Below are 18,642 nucleotides of genomic sequence, written 5' to 3' on the forward strand. Positions count from 1 at the left end.
GGATCAGTGCCAGGGGACAACACAAAGATGAGGGGAGTGGAGAGGGAGGAATCCTTGAAGACCACAGCCAGGTCTGAAGTCTGTTGGAGAGAGACAGGAAAAATATAAAGTTACAAGCCATAAAGCCAGCAATCATTTTTAGACCAGCCAGGTTTGCAAAGTAAATTCTTTACTTATTAAACAAAGTTTACACCACAGCAAACTCTTCCAAAATTGAACTTTGCGACACTTCTAGGTGTTCAATGTAAAATGTATGAAAATAGATGTGTGTTTCAGCAAACATTGGAACTGTTTTTTACATAAAAGTAAGGAAGGCAGGAAGAGTAAGGACAGGTGTTCTACCTGAGGTTCTATGAAGCGTTGTCCCAGCTGAGCTAAAACATAGTCCTGCAGGCCTTGAACGAGACAGTCAGCCCTCAGACAGCGGAGGACCAACAGCCTCTGGAATGAGTCCAGCTCTGTGTCCCACTCGCCTGGCAGGGGCTCCCTTTGTCAAAAACAAAGTTACATGCACACCGTATTAGAGACAGTATAACAGCTTCTGCACAGAACAAATGAGGGTAACAAGCGAGCACCTGTGAGGGTGGTTGCTATCAAAAATTCTCTTGAAACTCTGAAGCCAGGCTTGATCTGACAGCCAACTCACTGCAGGGTTAGTCAGCTCTTGCATCGGCATCCCTCCTGATAGCGGGTAGCGCCACTCAGCCTGGCGCAGGCTGAGTGGGGGGAGACGAACCACACTTATCAAATTTCCTTACAATAAACTGACTAATGTGTTGCATGGGTTCTTACAGGAAATCAAGTTTAAGCTGGTAAGACCACTTCTGGTTTTTTTTTACATGCAAATTCTTGTTTCAGAATGATTCATAACTTCTCCAAGTAAAGAGAGAGTACTGGTACATGGGGTCCACATTGGACAGGTCAGATACACAGAAGAAGAGGATCTGTGTGCGCACAGCCACTGGCACATACTCCAAACGTGTGGCATCAATGTCCTTCTCTGTCTGCTCTGCTGCTATCACTTTAGCCTGCCCAAATAATCGTGTAAAAAGAAAATACAACAAAAGTGGATTATTTATTTGATGGCAAAGGTATCACACATGAGGTTGTTTTGGGATAGCACTGAAAATAAAAAAAAAGGTTTGAACAACGAACTGACCTTGATCTCTCCTGCTTTAATCTCGGAAGCCTCCAAGACTTGGATGAGCGCTTCATTGTCCACAGGGTTTCCTTCTGTGGAGCTCAGACAGAACAGAATCTTATCCTCAATTTCTTTTAGCTCCTGTTTCATCTGAGCATTGCTGACGATCAACTAGTTCTTAGCCTCCTCAAGGTCTGGATTTTCCTCAGCCACAACCTGACCCAGCAGCTGGTCCTCTAGACCACTGTAAATATACAAAAAAACTTGGATCTGAAAAAACGAGGGGTTTCTGTCCCGAAAACAGTCACAACCATTGTTCTTGATCTACCAAATCTTTTATCAAGCATTAATACATAAGCACAAATTTAGGTAGCTTGTTTAAATAGCATCATTACAAATACATACATGTGACACAGACAGAAGTACCTACCAAAATAAGATCAATATTATGAAGAAATACATTTAGCTTTTGTCTGAAAATGCATACCTGGGTGAAAGAGTGAAGTTTATAAGGGTGACGTTGGTGGAAACTTCTGGAGAGTAGTGTGGGTTAGGTAGCTTGGTGGTAATGTACATCTTGAAGTCTTCATGGTCATAGATGTCGGAGTCGCCCAGCTTCAGCACTGTACTGCCCAGCTGCTTAAATGTCTACAGGCCCAAAATGGGCATAACAGATCAGTATATGGTAGATATTTGCATAACGCTAACATACAATACGGGTAATGATTATTTGGAACATATGTGTGTGTATTTACCTGTTGCAACAAGACAGGTTCTAGGGCTGGATCCAACTCCTCTCCTACATTCTCCAGGAGGCAGGGTTTCCCAAAGCAAATGGCGTTCTCCAGACTGCGTAGGAAGTTCTGGTCACTAAGCTTAATAGCCTCCAATCCATTGTCTCGCTCCTGCATCATGAAAGGAAGCAAGAATGAATGAACAGTGCATAAAATAAAACTTCAGATATAAAGAGGCTTTCCATAGTAGTTGTGGATGATGTGAGTAAGAGACAAAAAAACAACAATACACAACCAAAGCAGGCACCCGTGTTTGTACTGAACCTTGTTTATCATATTTAGCATCTGCATAGTCTGCTTTTTCATTTGTTGATAGTGGTGAATAAGGTTCACATGTGGTGGGAAGGGATGAATTAAAATCTTGATGTGGTGTCTTTGATGAGTTTTTTTGTCTCACTGGCACCCTCTGCAGTCTCGGTCTGATCAACAGAAAAGTGTTCTTGCCATGGTTTTGATCAATGTGTTTGCTTGTCCCTGAGGATCAATGAAGAGTGCCCAGCGCAGAGAGTACTGCATAATCACACCATTCTCCACTGAACGGTTGTCTTTTGGCAATCCTGATATATATGCACATAGAAATGACAGTGTTCAAAAGATTGATTGATTGATTGATTGATTGATTGATTGATTGATTACATTTATTTCAGACATATCAAATAAAATCAAACATATCAAAAATACAAAACAAAATGAAAAGCACAAAAATACAATAAACAAAAAAACAATGTTCAAATTATTTCACAAAAAAAGAAAAAGCAAATTACATATATTCAACTGATATGCCTGAAAAGGAGTAGGAAGAAGTATAAAACTTATTTAATCCTACCCCTTTTCCACAGCTCAATAATTAATATTTATTAAATTAAATTAACTTCCTGTGTTCCTTATAATCGCTCTATATATACAATCTATCTATATAGAATTTGCTATACTATATTTATGATACTATATTTGATATTTACAATCCAATGATTTTCCATACATATATACAAATTTTTATAATTCATATATTTATACAATCCATATATCTATACGATTTGGTACAGTATGTTTACAATTATACATTTAATACATTCTATAGCTATATATATATATACAATTTGATATAGGCTACTATATGTACAATTTACATATATATAATACACATTGACATACACCTGTGTATACAAAACTTGTAAACCCAATTTTTATTATTGTTATTATATTTATTTTATTATTATTTTTTATTTTATTTTTTTGTTCCTTCTTAAAGCTCTCCCTCATCCCTGTACCTTTTGAAAATCATTGCTATCCTCAAAAGTGTGATAACAATAAAATAAAATAGCCTAGTTAATTAGGGTCTAAAAGCACATACCAGTCTGCCTGATGGTCTGACTATTCTTATTCTCATGTAACAGTCAAGATCGGTCTTGAGAAGTGTAGACCCTGAAAGTCAGATCATGAAAGCTTGTTTCTAACCTGACAGGAATGGATCTTGACTGGACCTCCAAGAGTGCTGATTAGGTTTGGTTCTTCAGTGTGCGGGACACTTAGCTCTTTGAAACAAATCAGCCACTCCTCTGCCATGGCTGCCCTGTACTCTCCCTAAACACACACAAATGAACCTTTATGAAATCATGCAATAATGCTGAACTGTTGAGCACAAATATATGTACTGCAAGTCAAGGGCCACACAGAGACAGTCACACAGAAGGCCTTTCCAACTAAAATCTACACTACTTTTGTCTCCAACAGTATCAAACAGTAAGGTTCAGATTTCTGGTTTAATCAAGTTTTAGTTTGAGTTATGTCAACAGGCAGAAAGGAACTTATCAAAACTTACTTTTGATTAGTCAACAATCACTAAATTAAATGAATCATATTCAGTCATATATGATACGATACATGCATCTATAAAGTAAATGCAACTTTCTAATCACTGAGGTACAACCAACTTACAGTGAAGGGTCCCAGGTATGCTATATATCCTGCAGACAGCAGCACGTCACCTGCCACATTATTAACCATGTAATCCAGATGTTGTACTGTTTCTTTCCAACGCACCTTCTTATCTGCAAGACCACCTATAAGCTGGAGAAAAAATAAACATGAAAAAAATGAAAAAACATATTCAGTTATATATTTATATATTTCCTAAAACACATTTGCACTGTGCTCTTGATTGCACTGATTATCCACAGAAAATAGTCTACATTTATTCCTACATTTAATGTATCTTATGGCACTTCATTATTGGTTTTCCCTGAAATGTTATTTTTCATTTATTTTCTACCTATGTGTACCCTGTTCACCATCACTCTGTTTCTTGTGCCACAAAAATGCTTACATTTCTTCCTTTAAATTAAGAGAGGTTTATCTTATCTTGTCTCATCCATAGCCCTGACCTTGTCTGCTCGGACGAGGCGGGCTCCACACAACCGAAACTTATTGTCCAGCTCGTCCTTCTTTGCCAAACAGGCTTGGTACTTGGCCTGCAGAGTGGCAATGCCTCCCTCCAAAACTGCCAGCTTTTCATTGGCATCATCCAGGATGAGCTGGGTAGCCGCTAAGTCTTCCTGAGCCTCTTTGAGAGCTTGCTGTGAAAATATTTACAATTTAGTGACAAAATGACTCTCTTATTTGAACACATTTAGGAAAAAGGTGTCTTAAACAAGATATTGAACAATGTAGATATTTGTATTTACCCTTTTAAGTTCCACAGCCCTAGCCACAAAATGATAAACATGCATGGCACTGGCAAATGGAGGTACAGGCTTTGGAAACCTTGGCAATGGAGGCTGGCTGGAATTCCTCATTATCTATGTATGGCTGGACTAAGTTTATCACACTATACGGGATATTCTCCTGCAGAATTGATAATTGGAAAAAAAACCTGCTCTTAATACAACTCAAGCAGGAAATGATGCAACAAACACCGGATGTAATCGAATTCAAGAGCATAAAACCAAATTAAAAGAGACATAACTCTTTTTCCTGAAAAGAAAACATGAAAGATTCCCCATTAATAGTAAAACATGTCAATAATAAATCAACCTGATGTGTGCTTTACCTTATCATACTTGAAGAGGCTCTCCAGGAACTTGCCAGGGTCTTGTAGCACAGCGGTCCCCAACCCTCGGGCCGCGGACCGGTACCGGTCCGTGGGTCATTTGGTACCGGTCTGCAGAGAAAGAATAAATAACTTACATCATTTCCGTTTTATTTATTAAACGATGAACGATGTTTTATTTTGAAAAATGACCGGATTCCCTCTGTTACATCTGTCTAAAACGCACTCTTGTCGCTTGTCTCGGTTACGCGATAAGTTGCCGCTCAAATTAAACCCACAAGCTAGCAAAATGAGTAAAAAACAAACGTCTTTGGAAAGTTTTTTTGCGAAGGGGAAAAGGCCCAGTGAGGAGACGGAAGAAGAGTCTACGACTTCCAAGAAAAAGAAAGCTGCATTTAACAGACAATACCAGGAGTCCTACTTAAAATATGGATTTATCGCGACAGGTGATTCCCGCGCACCAAGCCCGCTCTACATAATATGCCGCGAACGGCTCTCTAATGAGGCAATGAAGCCTTCAAAACTGCTTCGCCACTTGGAGACCAAGCACCCTGCATTAAAAGACAAGCCTTCGGAGTATTTTGAAAGAAAAAAGCATGAACAAGAAGGACAGAAGCAATTACTGAGGGCCACCACATCAACAAATGCAAGTGCACTGAGAGCATCATACTTGGTGGCTAATCGTATTGCTAAGGTTAAGAAGCCATTCACCATTGGTGAAGAATTGATCCTGCCCGCCACTAAAGACATTTGCCGTGAACTTCTAGGAGAGGCTGCGGTTAAAAAGATAGCACAGGTGCCTCTTTCAGCTAGCACCGTCACTCGGCGCATTGAGGAAATAGCAGAGGACATTGAGACACAATTGTTGGAGAGGATTAATACATCACCGTGGTACGCACTCCAGGTTGACGAGTCTACAGATATTGACAACAAGGCAATACTACTTGTTTATGTGCGATATCTTTATCAGGAGGATGTGCATGAGGATATGTTATGTGCACTATCGTTGCCAACCAAAACCACAGCCGCAGAACTATACAATGATGATTATATATCAGGAAAACTGAAATGGTCCTTTTGTGTCGGCATATGCACAGACGGAGCTGCTGCCATGACCGGACGGCTGTCTGGTTTAACTACTGGGATTAAGGAGGTTGCACCTGAATGTGAGTCTACGCATTGTGTCATTCACAGGGAAATGCTGGCTAGCCGAAAAATACCACCGGAACTTAACAGCGTATTGAATGCACACGCCCTTAACTCGCGCCTGTTCGAGCAGCTTTGTGAGGAGATGGATGCGGAGTACAGACACCTTCTCTTACACACAGAAATAAGATGGTTATCCCAAGGGAGATCGCTGGCCAGAGTGTTTGAATTACGAGAGTCGCTGCAGAGATTTCTCTCAGAAAAAAAAGTCACCGCTGGCAGCACATTTCACTGACGAGGAATGGGTTGCAAAACTCGCTTACTTGTGCAACATATTCAACCTGCTCAATGAACTCAATCGGTCACTTCAGGGGAAAATGACAACTGTCTTCAAGTTGGCAGATAAAGTAGCTGCATTTAAAGCCAAACTGGATTTGTGGGGACGGCGCGTGAGCAGTATATTTGACATGTTTCAAACATTCGCAGGGATTTTGGAAGAGACTGAGCCCGAGCCTTCATTCACCCAGCTGGTGCACGATCACCTGTCTTTGCTTTTAAACGAGTTTGAGCGCTACTTCCCAACCACGAAAGACCCACAAACAGCCAAGGAATGGATCCGCGACCCATTTGTCAACAAACCAGGGTAATCCAGCATGTCTATGCAAGAAGATCAACTGGTGGAGATCGCAAATGACGGCGGCCTTAAAAGTATGTTCGAAACAACAACTCTGCCGGTGTTCTGGATTAAAGTCACAGCAGAATACCCTGAGATCGCCACAACGGCACTGAAAACCCTGTTGCCATTTCCGACATCCTATTTGTGTGAAGCGGGATTTTCTGCAGTGACAGCAACCAAAACAAAATTACGGAGTAGACTGGACATAAGCAACACACTTCGGGTGTCATTGTCTCCCATTACTCCTAGATGGGACCGTCTCGTTGCAGAGAAACAAGCTCAGGGCTCCAACTGATTTAGCGATATGGTGAATTGTATTTTTCATGCACTTTAAATTTGTTTTTGTGTTGTGTCTTATTTTGAAGGTATGTTTAAACATTACCATAGCGACCAGAGAGTGTAAGGGGGCAGAGAGGATGTTACTCATGTTATGTTGTTGGCGCGATGTTACGAGGGCGCTGCTAATAAAGTTGCATAAGAGTACACAGTGGATTCATGTTTATTATTATATTTAGAAAATACCACAGTTTTTATGCCGGTCGTATCATTTTATTTTGTGTATTTATCCGCCACACCTTAAAGGCCGGTTCGTGAAAATATTGTCTAACATTAAACCGGTCCATGGCGCAAAAAAGGTTGGTGACCGCTGTTGTAGCAGAACCTTGCCAGGTTCCCAGTAGTCATCAATCTTAGTACCAGGCTTCTCTCCAGGAACTCTTATGGGTTTGACGCCTTTCATAATGCACATCGCCTCGATTACCAGCCTCATCCCATGTGGAGGTCGCTGCATCGCTCATAACTAAAAGAAAAAAAAACAATGAATGCATATCTTTTACATGCAAACAGTATCCCATTTCAAGAATGTAAAACCAATCATCATCAAACTCTCTGACCTCGGTGACATCACCCTTGTTGAGGGACTTGAGGCTCATGAGAGCGGCATCCAGGGCTGGCAGAGCCTCATCCAAGTCTCTCTGGTATATCTGCAGCGATGGCTCCTGCAAAACGAGCTTTCTCTGAAGCTTCGGCTTCCCTCGGCTTGTACTGACTTACAGGTTTCCTCTGCAACCACTGTGTCTACCTGGCAGTGTACAGAAGAAATGACAATCAAGGACCACAGATTATAAATGAATGAACATACATGGGACAAACGCTTTAGAGTGTCCAGTGCTGCCCGCTCTTTTGTTCCACCATCAATGATTTTAAATTTCGTGGTCATGAAAACAAAGAGTTTCAGTTCATTCAAGATTTTTTCAAAACCAAAAGTAATTTAAACTGAAAAGCTTTTGGCTATGAAATGTTTCTTTTTATTTCTTACTTTGATGGTCTCCATAGTGACTTCTGTGTCCTTGGCAGCCTCCTCCAAAAGAGGTCTCATCGCCTCCAGTTCCTCCTGCATATTACTCACGTCCTCAGCTGTGCTAAGAAGCTACAAGACAGCAGGTAGTCAGATAAGAATGCTTACAACTCAGGCACGACACATGATACATCAAACTTCTTATTTTATGTTTATTTTGTATAATCATTATTAAGATGCCTTGCCTTGTCCAGGCCAGTCTTCATGCGCAGACGAGCACCACACAACTCTTGCTTCTTACATCCAATGAGATCTGAGAATATTTTGAGCAGTTCCAGGTAACTCTTGGGAGTGACGTAGTTGTGTCGCGAAACTCAGCCAGGTACTGTTCACACTTCATGGCTACTGTCTGGTGGATCTTAACACACATCAGTGTCTGGAAGATGGGAATCCATCAGGAGAAGACAACGCTTTATGATCATTTTTATTTTGGGAGTTATTTTTCCTTTTGTAAGCAGCCAATAGTTCGTATTTATTTAACGAGATAATATTTTGTTTTCAGCGGTTTGAAAGTTGCTCGAGAATGTTTTCCATCACCGTGCGCTTACTGCTTCAACTGTTTGCAAACTCTTGTTTCTGTTACTTGGCCTGAATTACTCCAGAGTCAACACAAACTATAAATCTGGCTCAAACTAACAGTGCAGACTATTCTCTGTCATATCACATTCACCTTGTTGTTTTGTTTAATGGAATGATTAAGTTGGTTTCTATACAATATTATTCAAAGGATGTAAATATTTCAATGTAAAGTACCTCCCTGCTAAGAACTTCCTGCCAGTAAAGCTTTCTAACATCCACACACAAATAAACACACAAACATCACCCTCACCAGTCCTCTTGTAGCTGTCGGGCTTAATTCAAGCTCAGGGAACTCATTAAGAAATGATGTGGCAACAGCCTGAACATCCTCCTCTGGCCAGGCACTGAACCAGTCTATGGTACAACATGTCACCAGGGAGGGAAACTGCCTGAGCTGGCCACGAAACACCTCACCAATAGGACAGTGGAGGAAAAAGTGAAGGTGAAGGGGAGAGGGGGAAGGAGAATATGGAGGAGGGTGATGGACAAGCTCAAAGGAATTATCTTGGTTAACGTTTGATCGTGTATGTTTTGAACAATTGCTAACCTCATGCAAAGCACAGTGTGGATGTTGATGCGGACTCTCGCTGATGTAAGCAGCCATGAGGTTTGGATTTAGTCGGCTCTTGGCCCAGATCTTGCACCACTGGCTTCATGGCTGCTAGGATGCGTTCCTGCTCATCTGACGCGTACAGGTTGGGAACATCTCCAGAGTTCAAAATGTTGTTGATATCCTCCAGGAATGACTCACTCTTAATCTGGGAGAATAACATAAACGCAATGATAAGCTTTCTGTCCTGGTGAGAACAGACAAACATTACTGCGTAGAACAGATGATCAACTTTAATTTAAGTTCATACTCTCAAACAAACTGACCCCAAATAATTGCAGTCAGTATAATCACCGTGTAGGATTGCTGTTTGCGTAGTTCATACTGTAAAATCACAGTACAGTCTATAACCCTTACCCTAACCCTAAAGGACTGTGTGGTTATATAGAGTATAATGTAGAAGGTGATAAGACACAGATTGTGTTTACCTGTGTGTCAACAAAGAGGAAGGTGATCTGCTGGTCCTGGACCAGCCAAAAACTACCTGTCTGACCGTAGTTTTTGGCCAACTCAATCTGGAAACACTCATACTCTGACCTGATTGTAGAAAACAAGGCTCCATAAGTTGGCTACAAGATGTTTAAGTCCCATACTTATGCATGAAGAATATTTAAATATATCCATAAATTCATTGTTTTCAGCTGATCAAAAATAATTTATAAAAAATATTTTTCAACACTTTTTGAGTCTTGTCTTAGCTTGTATATGAACTTTAACTACACTGTCATGAAATAACACTCTGAACAAAAACAGAGGCAACCCTGTGATGATTGATCTAATTCTATGTTTTTCCAGATTTCATAGTATGCATAGATTGAAGGTACATCGATCTTAAAAGCCGAACATGCTTTGGAAAAAAAAGCTCATCTGTAACCTAACCTTAGAAAAGAAAATATAAAAAAAAACAGCAATGGGATCCTTACAGCAGCAGTAATCTGGAGACACAGAACTTTTTTTGAATGATAATTGTATTTTGGTGTAGGTGTTGCAAAGAGAATGTGAATCTCACATATATGAGGCCATCTTAGTAAGGGACTAGCGTCCACTGCCGCCCACTCCAAGCAGCAGGGCGTTGCCCAGGGGCTGGCGCAGGATGCGGCTGATACGACACACATGCTCAATAGCATCCATGAAGAGCACCAGCTTCATCTTGGTGGTACTGATCTGGTTGTAGTCCTCCATGTATTCCTCCATCACTTTCGCCAACTAATACATAAATCATTTAAAAAGAAATTTAAAAAGCAACCATTTTGTTGTGAAATACAGTTGGTGTGGGACAAAAACATTGAGTGGAACAAAAACATTGACGATGGGTAGAAAGAACAATGGAACTACCCTTGATCAAGCTGGTCAGCTGTTTGGCAAAAAGAAAAATAAATCTTAAAATAAGACCATATCAAACCGTAACCGGTAACCGGTCAACTTTTCCTTGTCTTCTATGAGTGTGTAGACTTTGTTGTCAGCTCCAGGAATCATGAAATCTCCATATAAAACAGGTTGGAATGGCACAACCTCGTCAAAGCTGCAGTCAAACTTCTGAATGCAGTCTTTTAGGAGCAGGTTAAACCAGTCCCTGTCTTCAGTACACACCAGGCGGTCCTGGAATACCCGGCAGCTTTCATGGTACCACAGCCACAGTAGCTGCAGTTTGTCCTAAAACCACCCAAATAATGTTACTTTTACAATTGAAATATAAAGATGAACCCTTTCAATTCTTCCAACATTTCCTTTTAGTCGTGTATCCTATCCTCTAGGTGACATAAGCCATACAATATCAACGCTTTTAGTAGTTGCTGTTGGCTCAGATTGTTTGTACCTATTGATCAAGAGGCTAAACCTGAAAGTAAATTTAAATAATCTATATCATAAAAGTCATCTGATTGTGTTATATGAATTTGAGTCTGTGGGATAAGACAACCTCCATCATTCCAGCCTCAGCCATCAGGATGCCTTGGAAGACTTTGGACAGGTCTCTGAGGTTGAAGGTGTAATGGGATTTGGCCGGTGTGGGGAGGAGCTGAGATGTAATGGTAGCGTAGACTCTGATAGTAGCATCTACCAGGCAATCATTCAGCGGCTGGATTGCTGGCACGGGTCCTGGTGAAAGCAGCTGCTAATAGGAGAGAACTAAAAAATCTACTAACATGAGGAAGATTGAAACAGTTACATCAGAGAACAGAACGTATGCTCCAGCAATAAAAAATACTTTTATTTACAATTATTTTAATGTGTTTTTTATGTTTTATACCATGTGTGCTATACAAAGCAGCTAAAGACCCATCTGTTCAGACTTGCCTTAGTTTGAACTGTTTGTGTTAGATTTTATGTGACTGTCTGTTTGTATTTTCTCTGTTCAATTCTTTATTGTGAAGCACTTTGTGACGTTTGTTCTTGAAAGGTGCTATAAAAATAAACTTACTTACTTACTTGCTATACCAACTCATTCTTATTATCAAACTGCATTTTCTCATACATAAATTTCTGTCTGTTTGTTATCTCCCTTTGTGTCCCTGACTTACTTCCTGGCTCCTTTTTACTCATATTTCCATCTGTAAAAGAGCAAAGATTCAGTTAAAAGCTGTTGTTGGTTTCTTTTTAATGACAGTACTTTCTACCCTGCAACACCTGGCCTGCATGTAAATCCAAACAGACTAGTACCCATAACTGACCCATCCAACTGCCCAAAAATAATTTTCTTGCTGGCATCCTCCATTTCAGTTAAGGACAGGAAGTTGAAGTAGCGTGTAAAACGCTGGGTGATGGGGTTCCTGCCTCCCCTGGGGGTCCCATTGCACAGGCAAAATTGATGTCCACTATGTGTTTGAAAGTCCCTGTGGGGGTTAATGAGATGTTTCACATTCAGGAATGAAAACCAAAATCCGGATCTATCTCTAATAGTAACGAGGAATATTTTTTTAGGCATAAAGATGCACTCTAGAGCCACACATACTGGTAGATAAATAAGACGCTAAATACCAACCTATCTGTTTCCTGTCATACCAGCCTCTGTGGTCCATCCACTGCCTCAGCAGTTCAATAGGAGGTTGAGCACCATAGGTCTCCAACATTGGCATGTTTAGGTCATTGATGAAGAAGATAAAGTACTTCCCTAGTGGAGGTCCAAACACACCTTTCCGCCTGACAAACAGGCACATAAAGGATTGAAATGGTTGGTCACAAGTATATTATTTTAATGTAGATGATATGTAGTGGGCTAGACAAAGTCTAGCAGTAAAAGCCCAGCTTTTATCTAGTTTACTGTCAATGTAATCCTGAGTCTGGTTGGCTGAGGTGCGGGCAGAGAACATGAGAAAGTGTGTGACGTATACAGCAGGCATGTTTTTCAGCAGCTTGTCAGACACGGTCAGGGTCTTTCCTGTGCCTGTGGGCCCAATACAGAGCACCTGGAACACACACACATTAAATTGTAAAAGTAATTTAATGGTCTGTGAAGGGTCCTCATTCTGGAAGTCGTAATTCTACATTTTTGTCCAAAAGGCATACTTCAGGCTCTGTCCAGCAGTACGTTTATTGAAAGCCAAATGAAATGAAAGCCAAGAACTTCAACCAATCTGGTTTTATGGTGACTTTTCAAGGGAAATAAATAATTTCAATATTTATGTAAGTATTCAATATTCATTTTAAACAAAAATCAGCATAGCTTGTGTCCGGGGTGATAACAACACTCTTTGCAGATTTTTTTTTTTTAATACTTTATTTATAGCTTCTTCTTTTTTTTTTTTTTTTTTTTACAATACAGACATACAAGATAGACAAGAACACCCAGCAGTAACACAAAAGATGATGGAAAGGAAAGCAAAAAGAGAGGCAAGGAGCACACATCTATATGTCCAAAGCAGACAGCAAGAACTAATTCGAAAGTTCTTTTAAAAACGGTCCTGGGTAGAAAACAAACAAAACACAAAACAAAAACAAAAACACACACATATGGGTGGGAGTCAATCAGAATCATCAGTCATTATGCCAAATAAGGAAGAGTTTGCACATAATATAGACATAACATAGCAGCACAGACCATAACAAATACATTCAAGTTTTATCCAACAACATCAGAAAGGGTTTCCACACCTTAATGAAATAACTATCAGAGTTCTGCTTGCTAAAATGAATCTGCTCCATCTTAGCAATAAGAAGCATTTCATTGAGCCACCTTTTGAAACAATTTTTTAGCTGCAACCATGCCTGCAGTGAGAGCATGTTTTTGGTGAGAGGGAAAGGACCTTGTCACGTCAGAGCTGCCGAAAATTGCCAAGTTGAAGTCTGGCTGAATATTTGTTTCACATTGTTTGGAAAACCAATTAAATATTTCACTCCAGAACTTACTTACAATGCCAGAACAAGTGTGATAGTGAACCTTCTGCAGTACCACACCTATCACACAAGGGGGAGACTGAATCATAAATTTGACTTAGTCTAGTTTTAGAATACTGCAGTCTATGGATAACTTTGAATTGAATTAACCTATACCTAGAGTTTATAGAACAGCTCTTTATACTAGACAAGCCCTCCTCCCACAGTTCGTCTGACACTGGTAAACCCAGTTCTTCAGCCCAGGCCTCCTTGAGATGACTTGCACTCACTGGTGTCATAAAAAGAGATACAAAGCGGGAGACCAGATGTTTAGAGTTTGGATTTGAAATAAGGATATCATAAAATATTTGGCTCTTTGGTTTGTTTAAAAACTGTGGGATTGACTCCTGTATAAAGTGCCTGACTTGAAGGTAACGGTAGAAATGTGATTAAGGGAGATTAAATTTAGTTTGAAGCTGAAGAAATATGGCAAATTTGTTGTTCATATAGAGATCTCCAATACAGCACAGTCCCCTCTCCCTCCAATTCAGAAAAACACTGTCCAGAAACCCAGGCTTGAACAAATGATTATATGCTGTAGGAGTTTGTACTGAAACATTCGGCAGACCAAAAGATTTCAGTGATATGTTGAAGAAATATCAGAGCATGAACAACATGTACTGAAACAGAGTAGAGGCACGAAAACACTAAATTATTTTCAATAACAGAGCAGCGTCTGTATCGTTTAAAAATAGTTCAGCACTGGATGGGTATTTCAATAACAAATAAGACACATCAAACCTTTATTTAAAAGTAAAGAAGAATATTTGTACAGAAATCAATATACTGTATATTCAATAATGGGTGATTGTAACATAAATATGATTCCAAACCTCTTTAAAGTCCCTGTAAACCAAAAAGAATACAAAAGAAGAACGTATTATTAACCACCAGGCCAAATTTCAGCAACGAAAAAAACGTATAAGTTTATAAAAATAAATGAAAAATGTAGCTTTTCTCTCTCCTCTGACATTTGAGACGTTCCCTTCTCAACTGTCAAAAATGTAAATGACATGACAATTGAGGCCTCAGCTCCTCTATCAGACCTGTCTGTCACACAATGGTCATTTTCTTTCTCCATCGTTTTGGTTTAGTCTATAATGTGTAATGGAAGCCTGTTTCTCAATAGCATAGCTAGCCAAATGAAATAAGTTTAGCTTACCACAATAAAATAATACGTAACCACTTTTTGCTTTGCGTCTATTTATTAACCAGGCAGCCATCCTCACACTATAATTGCCTTTGATTTTTATTACTATTTGGTCAAGTTTAACATTTTTGTGATCAATAATAAGGGACAACTAGTGTTCCATTTCCATTTAATAAAAAAAGGGTCCATTGTCAGTTTTTTACATACCTGCAGGTCCTCATGCTTGATGTGTGAACCGCTGATTTTCATAATTACAACACACAAGCTATGCAACCGGATATACTCAGTAGTATTGAGATTAATGTATATACTGTAGTTTAACCCATAATATTTATGATATCATAGTCACTGTTAACTAAACCATGTTTGAACAGGTGCACCTGTGGAAAGTGTGTGCTGCAAGCAGCTTAACGCCGTATGTAAAGACAAATAGATGCTTATACAAAATGATCATTCAAAGTATGAATACACAAGATTAATACTGGATCAGAACTGAAACACCTTCTAACACATACTCCAACAGGTTCAGAATAAATGTCTGGAGCCTCCAGAGGAGCCACACTGCATGAGTCTTCATCCAGGCCTTGAGCCTGTCTGCCTGAACGCCTACTCCCTGCAGAATGCTCTGAACATTTATCAGGCAGACCATGGACCGCTGGAGATGAAGGAGAGAGCTGTGTCAAGTCTGAAAAAAACATTTTTATTTAGGAATGTCAAAATAACAGTTATGTTAGTCAAATTGAATGCATTTCTTAAAAATAAGCTGGGAGTTTTAGGAAATACATAGATGGTTTAGTGTTAGTTTAACTCAGTTTTGCTATTGTCAGGATCAATGCACAGCCAAACAATTAGAATGTAAAGTGTCTCTGAGCTATAAATAAAAAGCCTGCACTCATGTGGTGCCTACAGATAAATGTAAATAATCAAAAATAATGTTTTCCACTCACAAAAGTTCTGGACAGTACAAACACAAAATAGTGAACATCCAAAAATGACTAGAGAATATACTCAGTAGAGAGCAGTCATCCACCAACGCCAAATAAATCAGAAAAAAAGCAAACAAAGAAAAAAAACAGATGTCCAGGCCAATCCATACAGCCAAATAGATTTCAGGCACGCTGCAGGTTGATCCATCTTTCATCTTCTAGGGATCATGATGTGCTGTATAAGACAGACAAAATGAGAACAGAAGACTATAAGACCACTTAACCCCAAATAAATCTTGATGAATATATAATCACATTACTTTTTTACGTTTGTCATTATAGGCGTGCTCACTACCTGGCATCCTTTGTTTCCTGGTGCTGGGGATACCTGGGAAAGCACAACCGGGTAGTGATACCTTCCTGCGTTGTTGTCCGTATCCACCAGGGGTACCCTGATGAAGAGGAAGACTACACCGGTTTTAGGCTTCCAATTTAAATTATTTCCAAGTTAATGTATTGTTATGTTTGGACATGTATTTTATATAAAGCTATTTCATTTATTTAATAAACTTTGAATACGTTCCTCCATTCCCTCTCTTTCTGTACAAATCCATTCCCACACATGTATGTTACTTACTTGGCTTCCTCCCATCCTCATAGTTCTGGGTTCTCTAGTTGGTGTCCTCTCCCCTCCTTTCACTCTCAGCAGGTGTTATCAGGGCTGTGGAGTCTTGAGGAAGAGACACTCATGTAGACTTTTCTGGGTTACAGAGAGGAATGTTCCTTTAACAAACTTGTCAACTTCACAGAGTCTGGAGCAGGTGGGGCAGATTTTAAAGAGCTCCAGGAGCCAGTCCTCAAACACCAAGTACTTCAACATGTCCTGCACTGCCTTGACTGGTGCTCTGTTGAGAAAGAAAATAAAAGACAACAAAGTAGTTGTCACAAAGTGCTAATATGTTACGTTCATACTTCAATTACATGGCAGACAAATTTCAGTCATGACAGGCAAATTAAAAAATGACAAGGAATAAATTAACCCATTAGTTCTTTTTTCAATATCTACAAATAAGTGTCAACAAGTTCAGAAATACTGGGGAGGTAGGTGGTGTCATCAGGATCTGCAAAGTTGGAACTGTTGTCACGGAAACTCCAAGAGAGGTCATTTTGTAGGTGGGCTGTCAGGTGATGCAGTTTTCCACTTGAGTGGCGTAGACGAGAAGAGTGGAAGAACTCAGGATGCTGTGCTTCTCACAGCAACGCTCCTGGTGGCTACTTTAGCTTGAAAACCTGGAGAATACATGTGCAAATAACAATACAATTGTTTGTGTGCATTGTATACAGAGTTGCAGCTATGAAGTTAGAAAATAAATCTTAAAATTTTAGCTGCACTTTGACCATCAATGTTGATTTTGTACAGCCCGTATGGTAATCAACCTGCTTGCGTAACTTGTGAGCAAGCTGTTCCAACATAGCATTGGCCAAAGACTTTTTTTTGTTTGCGAGAGCCTGACGCACAGCTTCGACATGGACTACAAATGGGCCGATGACAATCGAGGCTGGCAGGGTGTATTCGACTAATTCCTGGTCTTTTAGATGCTGTTCCACCTCTCTCTTCACTATTTGGGATGTAATTTCTGCATTTGTATTCAATCTGGAAGAGAAGACGAAATGTTCTACTAATAGGAGGAAAACTAGCAGAGTAGAACATAAACCAGAATGACTACCTCTATACACTTGTAGGAGAAATGACCAAAGTAATATAAACAGACTTACTTCAGATGAGTTTCTATGTCCAGGTTGTGTTTCTCACATTCAGCAGCGTAAGCCTTGAGTGGAATGGTTGCCTGTTCCACGGCACTGCAGACCTTCTCTCTTAGCTCAGTTACTTCTGATTCCCGTAAACTCAAGCAACAGATCATACCCGAATAAACACATTTTTCATCACAAACTGTCATGGACAAGAGAGGTCAAATTGAATCCTCAACATCATCGCCACTTTGAGCATATTCTGTATGTGATTGTTATCATCAATCGATAAGGAGCTCCCAGTTAACAAGTTTCACATCCTCATATTCACATCTTTAATTCAACTATCTGTATCTCGTGTGATTGCAGATTTTAGTTAACCTTTTCAAGCTGTGGTACATTTTTTGTGGCCAAAATACCCTTATCAAAAAGGTTAATGATGGATGGCTCAAAATCTTCCAAAGGAGGGCTGTAATGGAGCCCAGTCTGATCCAGTACCAAGTCCACCAGGAACAGAGGGTTCTTCTTTGGCCTTGTTTTTGGGAATGATTTTATAATTACCAACACAAAACTAAATATTCCGAAAGTAACTTGTTGTTTCCGGTCGTCATGGATGAAGCAACCTGTGAGTTCCGTGCAAGTGCCTATAAACACTGCTCCAACTAAGATAGACATTTAATATCGTCATACTGACGTTAACAACTTCAAATGTGTATTGTATTGAGGATCAAATCTATGTTTATTTATTGTAAATAGGCCTACATAAAAAATGTGTCTTTCTTAACAAATTAAATCAAGATAAATTCGAAACTAAGATAAGTCTTTGGCAATAACGTAATAAAACAAAAAGTTAGCCTACATAAAATTGAGATTAGGCCTAAAACAAACAAAAACGGGACTTGCTTGCGGCCGCCTCTCTCCACAATCACCAATATGAATATAAATAGACCAACACGCCAATAAAAAAAAGTCCTCAACACGATGGTAAACAGCTCAGATGGTTTATCCAGCTCGACAAGCATGAAAAGTTCATTAAAGTAACGTTAGCGTTAGCTGGTTAATGACTGCGGTAGAGCAACTTTCTACTTTGCCAA

The 18,642-nt window shown here is 39.7% G+C and overlaps 1 long non-coding RNA gene across 1 annotated transcript; it reads right to left on the reverse strand.

Annotated features, from left to right (window-relative positions):
• Positions 1–15,541: 15,541 nt before the first annotated feature.
• On the reverse strand, positions 15,542–16,877 carry LOC109983868 (uncharacterized). The gene is made up of 3 exons (XR_010666432.1): positions 16,437–16,877; positions 16,155–16,267; positions 15,542–16,034 (listed from the first exon to the last, which is right to left on the reverse strand). It is a non-coding gene; the product is annotated as an uncharacterized lncRNA (long non-coding RNA).
• Positions 16,878–18,642: the final 1,765 nt, after the last annotated feature.

This window comes from Labrus bergylta, chromosome 5 (genome assembly GCF_963930695.1).
Source record: "Labrus bergylta chromosome 5, fLabBer1.1, whole genome shotgun sequence".
Lineage (NCBI taxonomy): Eukaryota > Metazoa > Chordata > Actinopteri > Labriformes > Labridae > Labrus > Labrus bergylta.